Below are 13,128 nucleotides of genomic sequence, written 5' to 3' on the forward strand. Positions count from 1 at the left end.
CATATCTGAGGTTATTGATATTTCTCCCGGCAATCTTGATTCCAGCTTGTGTTTCTTCCAGTCCAGCATTTCTCATGATGTACTCTGCATAGAAGTTAAATAAGCAGGGTAACAGTATACAGCCTTGACGTACTCCTTTTCCTATTTGGAACCAGTTTGTTGTTCCATGTCCTGTTCTAACTGTTGCTTCCTGACCTGCATACAGATTTCTCAAGAGGGAGGTCAGGTGCTCTGGTATTCCCATCTCTTTCAGAATTGTCCACAGTTTATTGTGATCTACACAGTCAAAGGCTTTGGCATAGTCAATAAAGCAGAAATAGATGTTTTTCTAAAACTCTCTTGCTCTTTCCATGATCCAGTGGATGTTGGCAATTTGATCTCTGGTTCCTCTGCCTTTTCTAAAACCAGCTTGAACATCAGGGAGTTCATGGTTCACGTATTGCTGAAGCCTGGCTTGGAGAATTTTGAGCATTACTTTACTAGCATGTGAGATGAGTGCAATTGTACAGTAGTGTGAGCATTCTTTGGCATTGCCTTTCTTTGGAATTGGAATGAAAACTGACTTTTCTAGTCCTGTGGCCACTGCTGAGTTTTCCAAACTTGCTGGCATATTGAGTGCAGCACTTTCACAGCATCATCTTTCAGGATTCGAAACAGCTCAACTGGAATTCCATCACCTCCACTAGCTTTGTTCATAGTGATGCTTTCTAAGGCCCACTTGACTTCACATTCCAAGATGTCTGACTCTAGATTAGTGATCACATTATCATGATTATCTGGGTTGTGAAGATCTTTTTTGTACAGTTCTTCCATGTATTCTTGCCACCTCTTCTTAATATCTTCTACTTCTGTTAGGTCCATACCATTTCTGTCCTTTATCGAGCCCATCTTTGCATGAAATGTTCCCTTGGTATCTCTCATTTTCTTGAAGAGATCTCTGGTCTTTCCCATTCTGTTGTTTTCCTCTATTTCTTTGCATTGATTGCTGAAGAAGGCTTTCTTATCTCCTCTTGCTATTCTTAGGAACTCTGCATTCAGATGTGTATATCTTTGCTTTTCTCCTTTGCTTTTCACCTCTCTTCTTTTCACAGCTATTTGTAAGGCCTCCCCAGACAGCCATTTTGCTTTTTTGCATTTCTTTTCCATGGGGATGGTCTTGATCCTTGTCTCCTGTACAATGTCACCAACCTCATTCCATAGTTCATCAAGCACTCTATCTATCAGATCTAGACCCTTAAATCTATTACTCACTTCCACTGTATAATCATAAGGGATTTGATTTAGGTCATACCTGAATGGTCTAGCGGTTTTCCCTACTTTCTTCAATTTCAGTCTGAATGTGGCAATAAGGAGTTCATGATCTGAGCCACAGTCAGCTCCTGGTCTTGTTTTTGTTGACTGTATAGATCTTCTCCATCTTTGGCTGCAAAGAATATAATCACTCTGATTTTGGTGTTGACCATCTGGTGATGTCCATGTGTAGAGTCTTCTCTTGTGTTGTTGGAAGAGGGTGTTTACTATGACCAGTGCATTTTCTTGGCAGAACTCTATTAGTCTTTGCCCTGCTTCATTCCGCATTCCAAGAATTCCTGAAATTCCCTCCCTTCCTCAAAGTCTTCTTTGAGCCCATCAGCCAGCTCTGAACTCCCACAGGGAACTGACATGAAGCCTCCACCCTGTGCCAGGGCTGAGCAGTCACTGTGCACCCTTTATTCACATTAGCATCCAGCCTCCCCACAGAGGGATCGGGTAGCCTGGCTCACAAAGGGGTCACCCAGCCAGAGCTAGGGGAAGATCCATCTGAGAACTGGGGTGACCATATAACTAATCATCCAAATGAGGAAAACTGCGAGAAGGGAAGGGAGACTGGTAACCTCTATGGTGGGAGAGCACACTGGGAGTGTCCCCAGTCATTCTCCTTTTCACATGGCCTATTTCAATGACCGCTAGAGATGACTTTCATGTTCATGCATCTGAGGTTTCAGATTGAATTGAAGCTCTTTGAGGACTGAGGACCATAGTGTTCCCCTCTCCTTGTGACTCCCGCCATGCCAGCATGGTGTGGCATCTCCACATTTATTTCAGGATGATTAGTGTCCCAGACGGCCTTTTACTCCCAAGTGGTTCGTCTTGTGGAAGGCTCTGGCCCAGCAACAAGGCTCAGCAGCATCTGCAATAGTGCAAGATAGCCTGCAGAGGGCACCTTCATCCCAGCAGCAGCCCAGGGGTTCCTGCAAGTTCCTACTTGAGAACCACCCCTCAGCGTTCTCCCCTCGCCTTGAGGATGTAGGCCTGAGCTGACACCTGGTATTTGATGCTGTTGATAGTGAAGATAATAGAGGGCAGGGTACTGACCGCAAAACATGAAACACAGTGCTGTTAGAGAGAGAGGTTGGCCCTGGAGATCCTTGTTGTGTGTGGAGACTGGGAGTGACCCTGGGACATGACCCTTCACCTCAGAACCCCATGGCATGGTGCCGATGCACCTCTGGAGGTTATTGACCAGTCTTCTTGGGCCAATGACCAGTGATGACCCGGTATCCACAAGGGCCTCGCAGCCGCCAGAACAAACAATGATCTTTCTTTTCATGGAGATGCTGAGAGACAGTGTGACAAAGCAGGCATCAAGGTCACTCTGAGTCTCCCCAGAGCTGCCCCCCTTCCCGACTGTCTTCTAAACAGCCCTCATCTTTTGCACTGACTCTTTTAATTTGCTCTTGACACGGCACCTTCCTTGACATCTTTGAATGCAGTACTTGAATACACCAGCAACTTTGGTATCTTGACACAAGCTGGTCTTCCTTCCTAGAAGAGTCCCCTCCCCTTTGACTAGCAAATTTCTTCTCATCTTCCAGATTCCAGCTTAATTGTCAATGATTCAGGGAAGTCTTTCCCTCGGTGTTTATCAGTCTCCTGCCTTGGTCACTTTCTGTAGACCCTATCTCATGTCTGCTGCTGCTGCTGCTGCTCCTGCTGCTGCTGCTGCTGCTAAGTCACTTCAGTCATGTCTGACTCTGTGCGACCTCATAGATGGCAGCCCATCAGGCTCCCCCATCCCTGGGATTCTCCAGGCAAGAACACTGGAGTGGGTTGCCATTTCTTTCTCCAATGCATGAAAGTGAAGTCGTTCAGTCGTGTCTGACTCTTTGCAACCCCATGGACTGCTCCTCCATCCATGGGATTTTCCAGGCAAGAGTGCCGGGAGCCACCACGGGAGATCCCACCCATGACAAGGTCATGTGGAAGAGAACTGTTAAGCAAGGCTTCAGAACTCAATGGGCTCCCTAGGCTTTCTCGAGCATCTGCCCCCAAAACTAGAATCTGTCTGTTTTACTATTTCATGACTTTCACCAACTCTTCTGACATTAACAGGGGTCTATTCCTGACCACCTTTCTCTGGAAAAAATTAACTTAGGGCTATAGATAATAAGTCTTCTGGACATCAGAAAAATATTTCAAATCAAAACCCCTCTGTTAGCATTTTAGTTTGCTTGGCAAATATATCCAGACTCTTGCAGCTACGCATATGATTATTTACATCCTCCCAACTGTGAGAGGCATGGAAAGCTTAAAACATAGAGCCTTTCAAAGAGTTAAAAGTTATTAGAGTAGTGTTAATGTAGGATTTCATTATTTGGCCAATGCTTATTGCTAAGTTCCCATATCTCTTATCCACTGTGCACCTGGGAGTGCATTAGTTAACATAGTTGGAAAGTAAAAAAAACAAGTGTAGCCTTGAAATTAACCATATCAGACTTTTGAGCTAATTGGTTCTTTCTTGTAACTTACTGCACCTTTACTCTGTGAGAAATGTAACTTGTTTAATACTTTCTGAGGCTGACATAGATTAGAAATATAAGAAAAAAAAACATTTCAAGGGAAAATAAGTTTTCTGGTTGAGAAGCCTTTATCAAAAGAGGGTCATAAAATGTTCACAGGCCTCCAAGGCCAGAAGATAATGTACACAATATTGTTTATGGGAAAGGTTTGCAGAAAAATCCTGGTTTCAATAAAGACAAAACAGATGTAATGTTTGGGCTGACTCTGTATGACTTTGCATCTTTCATTTCCCTCTATGTACAAGTAAAGGTATAAAAGACCCTTTTGAAAATAAAAACAATGGGCCTCGCTTGAAGAAGCTTGGTCACCCCGTGTTTTTCTTTTTTCTCTTTTTTCTCTCTTACTTTCTTTTTTCAGGCTGATCCCTTGGAGCATAGAGGCTCCCTGCGTTCACTTATCTGCCCAGGTTTCTAAAACCTGAACGGGAAGACATTCTGTGTCTTCACTCCCTTGGGAGACAGGGAAGGCACCTGTGGCCTCCGTGAACAGGGCAAACTTCTTGTCTTGAAGTTTTATTGGCTTTCTATGTAAACCAAGGAATATCAGCCTCTGTCTCTCCTCTATTTTCTTATCTACAATATTCTTTCCTTATCTCTCTCTAAATCATCGGCCGACGCCCGTTTTTCCTTCAGGTTCCCCTGGATCCTGCGGGGGCTGGACCCCGGCACAAGAGTACTGGAGTAGGGTGCCTCTCATGTCTAGCATGTACCAAAGTCACAATTCAGTATGTGTGTGTCATTTCTTGTGCACCTGCCTTCTTAGATGTGAAGGCGAGTTTTTATTCTCATTGCCTCCCTAAAGTGTCTGGCACACCGTGGATGCCAAATGTTTGTCTGTTCAGTGAGTGAATGAAGACTGTGAGAATAATGAATGAGAAACACCCAGAGAGTTGTATCTGGTGGGGAACTAATAATGGGTTAAATCGCAGAGTGAAGATGGAGATTCGCAGGGGCGGCAGATTCTCATAGTGAGAGGGTAACAGGCAGGAAGGCCAGGGGTCTCCAAATGGAGGAAATAGCCTGCAAGTGTCAGACATTTTTATCTCTCTTAAGTGGCAGGAGGAAACAAACTAGCGATATTTTTTCCTTCTCTATACAAATTTAAAAGGAGTTTTCTCTTAAAATTCTGTGTTGCCATGACACCTGGTTTCACCTGAAGTTAACTATTCTCAAACCTAGAGATAACCAATGCCTTTTTCTTATGGAAATGTTTGTCTTAAGCTATGCTAATGTACTATGCATTTACCCCAAACTCTGTCTTCAAGTTGGTTCTACCTCTTGGCTCAGAACCTACTTGACAAACCAGTATGTTGTACTCAGATATTGTTCCTCTAATCTATGTAAATGAAACTATTTGTATGGTGATCTGCCTTTCTTCAAGATTCAAGTTAATCATTTTATGGCCCAAGATGAACCATTTGGTGCCAAGATTATCACAAAATGCATCTCATGGGTGAGGGGCCTGGTGCAATTCTGAATTTTAAGACATTCCTTTCTTTCATTAACAGACTGCTGGTGACTATATAACATCCAGCTAAAGACTAGCATGGGGGTACTCTTTCTGCCTCCTTCTGATGCCTATGCAGAAGATTTCTCTATCTTCTTTATACTTTAATAAAACTTTATTACACAAAAGCTCTGAGTGATCAAGCCTTGTCTCTGGCCCCGGATTGAATTCTTCTCCTTTGGGGCCAAGAATCCCAGCATCGTGATTCCACAACAACCTTTCAATAGTGGTGGGAGAGAGAGGCTCCTCCGGGAGAAGGTGTCTGCCAGCACTGCTCCTACAACCAGCTCAGACCCTGAGACCCTGGCCAGGAAATACATGACTAGCCCATAGAAATTCCAAAGGACAGGTCAGCTTTTATCTGAGGGTATCACACAGAATCCTATCAATTATGCCTCTTGTCCTCAGGTCACTCCTGGATCCCACCTTCCTGATTCTCAGTTATAGCCCCTGCCCCACTGTGTGCCCAGGTATGTGAGGTGTCTTTTTTATTAGTTGCTTTCAAGTCTTAAGACTGCAGCCAAGCTCTCTCCACTGCTGGGTAGCTGCTCCCTAAGGAGACCAGCTTTCCCCATTTGCTGAGGACTTACCCTGTTTTTAAACTGACATTTATCTGTACTGAGAACTTCCTTGGTCCCAGGTAGCCCTGGACAGTTGGTCATCTTATAACTCTGTTCAGGCTGGTGTAATCTTCCCTGATCCTCTGTTTACCACACTGTAGAGTCCTCTAACCATGCTCCACACCTCACAGGGCAGTGGGTACAGCCCTCTCCCAGCTGCACAGGCCTCTCCGGACCCTTTTAGGATCCTGGTCAGAGCCCTGGTCAGAAGGCCTGGGGATTATGAACCCATGGGTTGTTTGTGTATCTATGTGTTTATGTGTTTGTTTGTATATGTGTTTGTATGTGTCTCTAATTGTGCTTTTGTGTCTCTGACTAGCTATGCATGTTTATATGTGTCTCTGTTTATATGTGTCTGCTTGTGTGTTTCCATGTGTCTGTGTGTCTGTCTCTGTCGTTGTGGGTGGTGTATATGTCTATGTCACTATGTGTCTGAGAATCCATTGTGTGTGTGTCTGCCTGTGTCCACATACAGATGTGGAGCATCACTCGGGCTGACCCTCAGAGGGGGAGGCTTACCGGTCCATGTGTACAGGCCAGTCTCCCGCTTGGATCAATGGTACCCAGTTGAGCGCTCCCTGGTAGTAGGCTTTGTCCACCCCACAAAACACATCACCACACTGCCCTTCCCCTGCATCTGTAGAGAGAAAAGAGGGGGAGATCTTTGGAGGACAGTAACAACAGCACGGTTGGAGAGCTTTTGTTTGTGCTTGTCTACCCATCAAGGCCCTAATAAGGTCTCCATTTACAGATGCAGATATCGAGGCTAGGAGCAATTGAGAACCAGACTGAAGTCAGTAACAGGCTAATGAGTGGCACAGAGGAGGTTAGAAGCTGAGTCACATGGCTGGGCTCCACCCACTATGTCTTCTGAAGAGGCCCAGGACCTCCTACTACCTGTGTGCTCAGAAACCCTCAGATGACAGGGTGCTGAAGAGTTTTTGCTTTCCCTTTGTCCAGCTTGTCATTTTTCAGGAAAGTCAAAGCCTGGGAGTGCTAAAAATGTGGGTTCAGGTCACCCAGAGTTGGCTCCACTGGCCTGTGACCTCTACTGTTCAAAGGGCCCCACACTCAGAAGGGACCCCACCTCTGCTCTCCCTGTCTTGAAATGCCTAATATTTCTTGAACTGTGGGTCCCACACTTTTGTGTCCCACACTTTCATTTCTCACTGGCTCCACAAATTGGGTAGCTGGTCCTGGGCTCCCAGTGAAATGCTTATGAGGAAGGAAAGATATCACCATTGTTCTCCTTCCTTCCTTATCAAATTCATAAGTAAAGTAAGTAAGTAAGTAAAGTCACTCAGTCGTGTCCAACTCTTTGTGACCCCATGGACTGCAACCTACCAGGCCCCTCAGTTCATGGGATTCTCCAGGCAAGAATACTGGAGTGGGTTGCCATTTCCTTCTCCAGGGGATCTTCTCAGCCCAGGGATCGAACCCAGGTCTCCCACATTGGAGGCAGATGCTTTAACCTCTGAGCCACCAGGGAAGCCCTCAAATTCATAAGCAAATCCTAATGCCTTTCCTTCAACTTGTTTCTTGTTGCCTTCCATTAACATTCCTCCTCACTCACCCCCCTAGACCAAGTTATTGCTCTTGAGCCCAGGAGCAGGAATGTGTTCCAATAAAACATTATTTATAAAAACCAGCAGTGATGCCAGGTAGGGCCCTGGGGCCCTAGTTATCCTGGGTTAGATTATCTCTCAGGATACTTCTTTATCAAGTGTTCTATAATTTTCGTGCAACTGAAAGCATCTTACAGCTAATTTGGAGAAACGGATTGTCCATCTCAGACTTACTCACTCAAGTAGAAGGCAAAAACAGGCTCAGAAATGGCACCTTGACTCTTCAGTTTGTCAAAGATGGGAATGGCTCCAGAGAAGGATATGTTGGGGTAGTTCAAGGCCAAGACACCATCAAAAGGTACACCCTCAAACCCAGATTCTGCCATGCTTAGACAATGGCTGGTCAGTGCTTACAAGGTCCCCAGTCTGTGGGAGAGAAGAGTGTTCCACTTACAGATACATGAAGTGGGGCTAGGACTGGGCTGGGGTGCATTGCCATTAGATCCTCAGAGAAGAATTGAGGCTGGGCTGTATCTTTGGTGGACCTCAGATGGTTAGACCAAGCTGGGAGGGGAATTTGGGTTCCTTTTGTGAGAGGCTGTGAATTTTAAAACATCTGCCCCTCTGAAAAACACCACCTGAGTGAGTCAAAAAGCAAGAGGGTTCCAGAAAAACATATATTTCTGCTTTATTGACTATGCCAAAGCCTTTGACTGTGTAGATCACAATAAACTATGGAAAATTCTGAAAGAGATGGGAATACCACACCACCTGACCTACCTCTTGAGAAATCTGTATGCAGGTCAGGAAGCAACAGTTAGAACTGGACATGGAGCAACAGACTGGTTCCAAATAGGAAAAGAGAGTACATCAAGGCTGTATATTGTCACCCTGCTTATTTAACTTCTATGCAGAGTACATCATGAGAAACGCTGGGCTGGAAGAAACACAAGCTGGAATCAAGATTGCTGGGAGAAATATCAATAACCTCAGATATGCAGATGACACCACCCTTATGGCAGAAAGGGAAGAGGAGCTAAAAAGCCTTTTGATGAAAGTGAAAGTGGAGAGTGAAAAAGTTGGCTTAAAGCTCAACATTCAGAACACTAAGATCATGGCATCTGATCCCATCACTTCATGGGAAATAGATGGAGAAATAGTAGAAACAGTGTCAGACTTTATTTTTTGGGGCTCCAAAATCACTGCAGATGGTGACTGCAGCCATGAAATTAAAAGACGCTTACTCCTTGGAAGAAAAGTTATGACCAACCTAGATAGTATATTCAAAAGCAGAGACATTACTTTGCCCACTAAGGTCTGTCTAGTCAAGGCTATGGTTTTTCCTGTGGTCATGTATGGATGTGGGAGTTGGACTGTGAGGAAGGCTGAGCGCCGAAGAATTGATGGTTTTGAACTGTGGTGTTGGAGAAGACTCTTGAGAGTCCCTTGGACTGCAAGGAGATCCAACCAGTCCATTCTGAAGGAGATAAATCCTTGGATTTCTTTGGAAGGAATGATGTTAAAGCTGAAGCTCCAGTACTTTGGCCACCTCATGCGAAGAGTTGACTCATTGGAAAAGACTCTGATGCTGGGAGGGATTGGGGGCAGGAGGAGAAGGGGACGACAGAGGATGAGATGGCTGGATGGCATCACTGACTCGATGGACGTGAGTCTGAGTGAACTCCAGGAGATGGTGATGGACAGGGAGTCCTGGTGTGCTGCAATTCATGGGGTCACAAAGAGTCAGACACGACTGAGCGACTGAACTGAACTGAGTGAGTCAAATTGGCTTCTGTCCAGGTGGAGCAACCAAGAGTCAGGCCAGGACCCATTGATGCCACCTTGTGGACGAAATGATCGAGAGCAAGATAGCCTTCTCTGGCATCCCTATCACCTAATGACAGGAATGGACTGCATTCTCTGTAATGTACTGAGGATTCTGCATCTGTCCAGGAAGACAGAAGCCGAAAACACAATCATGCTTGCTGGAATCTATGAAATTACTGCCTGGGAAATTCACTTTTGGGGATATGTATGTTTCTTTGAGTGTGTATGAGACAGAAAGAGAGAGGGTAACTATTCAAGTACTTTGGGGTGGCAGGCCAAAGGTTTATTAGATTCTCAAGGGTCCTTTAGAGTGAGAACTCATTCATCAGGCCCCCTGACAATTCTGACTTCCAGTTTCCCACTCTGGATACCTGAAGCCTTTGACTGCCCCCCAGGGTTCCCAGATCAGCTTTATCCTGTCCCCAAACACCCCACAGCAACTTCAGTCCTGAAAAGCCAGCTAAGTTCTACCGCTTACCACAGGCATAACCTCAGCAAGGCCCTTGCTGTCTGCACCTCAGTTTCCTCATATGTCTCATGAGCTAATCAGACTACCTGCTGTGTGAGGTTGTTGCAAGATTAAACCAGTTATTACATGAAAGTGCCTGGAACAGTCTGTGAATATAAAAGTGGGTGTTTTTCCCCTTTTCTTGCTCCCAGCAAAATGAACCTTGAACTGCTCATGGGCAGAGGAGCTGCAAGTCCACACCTCAAGCTACTCTCTGGGTTAGCTAATCTGTTTGCTCGGGTGTAACCACAGGCACTGCCTTCCCAGTGACAGGATTCTGTGTGTAAGATGGTCAATATCTATCGGAGTTAGGCTAGGAAGGGTCCTGCCAGATGGTCCTGCATCTGTTTTGCAAGCCATGGTCACTCCTTAGAGAGTCCTGACTCAGCTTCTGTTTACACGTTACCCGAACGGTGTCATAAGCAAGAAATCCTTCCAGAACCATAGGCGATGCCGAAGGTCTTTTGGGTAGTCCAGAAGGTGGAAGACTCGAGATGTCTGAACATAACATGTGTAGCTGTGGACACAAGAGACAAGTGTCATCAGGTCTCAAGTGTGGAAACCAAGGCAGCAGGGCAAGTGAAGGATGGTCCGGGTATGAGGTGTCTGTACTCACAACAGACTGGACTGGGGCAAAAGACGGAGGGCACTCGCAAGTCTGATGAGCCTGTGTAAAAGACAACCTGGAATTCCTGAGGGTTTGTTCCAATGGTGATGTTACCCACATAGAGCATCTACAGGGAGAAGGAAGGAGTGGGTTAGTGCAGAACTGGCTACCCTCTATTCCCACACTGATGCCTCCCTCTGGGTGTCACATATCTCTTGAGATCACTTTCTAACCACCGTGCACCTCACAGCCTTTTGTCACAGAAGTGCCTGCATTTGATTTTTTTTCTGTGCTACATGGTATGCAGGATATTTAGTCTTACCAAGCATTGAAGTGGTACCGCGTGCACTGGAAGCCCAGAGTCACAACCCCTGAAACTCCAGGACCACTGGACACCCAGGGAAATCCTGGGGCCTTCATTTGAGAAGCTCTGTAGTCTCTTCAAATCCAGCCTTAGCACCCCCTTGTCCAGGAGTCCTTCTTGATCAACCTCAGCTACTCCCTCTAAACTCAGACCACATCCATTCAACACCACATGTGACCCTCTCATGACATGTATTTACTCTTTGCCTATCTCTCAGGCTGGCATGGGAATTCTTAAAGACAAAATAAGTCCTTTTTCTAATCTAAAAACAGTAACCACTGTGTTAGATTCTGATGGCCTTACGCAAAATACAGGTTCTGTAACTTTTTACTGCTATGGTTCTTGCATCTGTGGAAACTGAATTCCTTTGCCTCGGGATTCACAATTGCTTTGCAGTTGGTTCTACCTTTTGATCAGTGATGGTTCACTCCTTATCTGTAACTGAGTGGCTCACTTAGTTCAGAAGGAAGAATCGCCCTCAAACTAATGACACATCTTTGACACAGAAATGGATGTTTACCTGCCACCTGGCATTTGCTGGGCCCAGTCACCACAGACCAAGAGTTGAAGATGAGAGTGCCTTCTCCTCTGGTTGGGGTCCCTGATTTCCAAGGTGTCTGCCTCCTGTAGGTACCCCAACCCCAGCATCCACCAAGCACCTCCAGATGAGCCCTGGTGCTAGGCTAAAGCACCAGGGGGCACTGGGAAGCACCTTCTTCCCAAAATACTCACATCCATGGTGTTCCTCAGGGGGTGAGTAGTTATATTTGAGCCACAAGAAGAAATCTGGTACAGTCTATAAGTACGTTCCTTCAGAAAACTGTTCAGCAATTTTTTTTAAACTGAGGGTTTTTCGCATGGTCTTCACTTTTGTTAGAGGTATTCTTTCACCAAGCATTTGACAAAGAAAACAAAGAAGAAGCTACAATTATCTGTCAGTGTTAAGGTATAACTGTCATTACGTATAACTGTCATTGTAATGGCACAGTGTATTTTCCAGTCATTTTTATGAGTCGCCTTGTTATCAGAATTTTATGCATATCCCATGGCAAAGACATAGGTTTGAATACAGGTTCTGTTCTGCAATGTTGGATAAGCCATGTGCCCATGTGGGGTCTGTCTCCCCCTCAGTAAAATGGTGGAATGTAATAATTCCCACCCTCCAAATAGAATATCTTGAGGATAGTGAAGTGATGGATATAAGGTGCCTGATAAATAGGAAGTCTCAACAATGACAGCCACTAGCACTGCTGTTGCGACCCCACTGTATCCTTCTCATAGAAGCTCAGGGAAGGAGGTAGAAGGGGGATTATTATACTTTTTTTCCAGGGGAGGGATTTGAAATACAGGAAGTTTGTGAGTTGGCTGTAGCCACACTTCTTGTCAGATGTAAAACCATGTATAAGTAGCTCTCCCAAACTTTCTCCATGTTGATAGAGAAGAGAGGGTTGAAAGAAGAATCCAGGAGATAGGGACAATATTAGGAACATTAAGAGATTCAAGAGCAAGGAAGAGTTAAAATTGAAAAATTAAAAGTAAGGAGAAACAACAGAGTTATCTGCAGGCACAGAGACTTCCAAAGAGATGGGGAGATAAATGAGAGAGATACAGAGATGCAGACACACAAATACACACTGAAATAGAGAGAGAACAGAGAAGAGATCTAGAAAAAACTGCAGAAAAGTGCTATTCCACAGGACCACACCTACATCTGCATAGGCTGTGCACTGAACAATTGCAAGGAGTTCCATTTTCAATAAGTTACATGTCTGGGCCCCAAGAGTTGTGCAACCATGCAACTCTACGCCATGACCCTTGGGACCCACAGTCCCTATAGCAAGGTATTTACCAATAAGTAAGAGTTAAACTTTAAAACTGTCAGGGAAATATTCTTTTTCCATCTAACCCTGATGGGTGGAAGAATAATCAGATGAAAAGAAACATCCCAGAAAGGAAGATGATGCCACTCAGAGTCCCTATACTTACACGACTATGCACTCTGAGAGGGACACCAATACGATGAGCCCAAGCCACTTCATGCTTCTTTCCTGGCTCCAAGTACTCAGGGAAAATTCGGTTCTTAGCATGTAGTGAAGACCAAAAATGTCTAGTTATATATGCTCTGAATGACTAATCATTCCCTAGGCCATTGATTGATCTGATAAAAATGCAAACCTCTCGAAAATGTTTACCTCCATTAGTGTCCCTGGGGAGTAGACGTTGAAAATTCTCAGAATACAAAGAATTCTACTGTAATCTCTTCCTTGAGGCTTGGTTGGAAAACCAAAGTG

General features: G+C 45.0%; 1 pseudogene; it reads right to left on the bottom strand.

Annotated features, from left to right (window-relative positions):
- LOC102191679 lies at positions 2,260–12,876 on the bottom strand (annotated as a pseudogene).

This window comes from Capra hircus, chromosome 29 (genome assembly GCF_001704415.2).
Source record: "Capra hircus breed San Clemente chromosome 29, ASM170441v1, whole genome shotgun sequence".
NCBI classification, from domain to species: Eukaryota; Metazoa; Chordata; class Mammalia; order Artiodactyla; family Bovidae; genus Capra; species Capra hircus.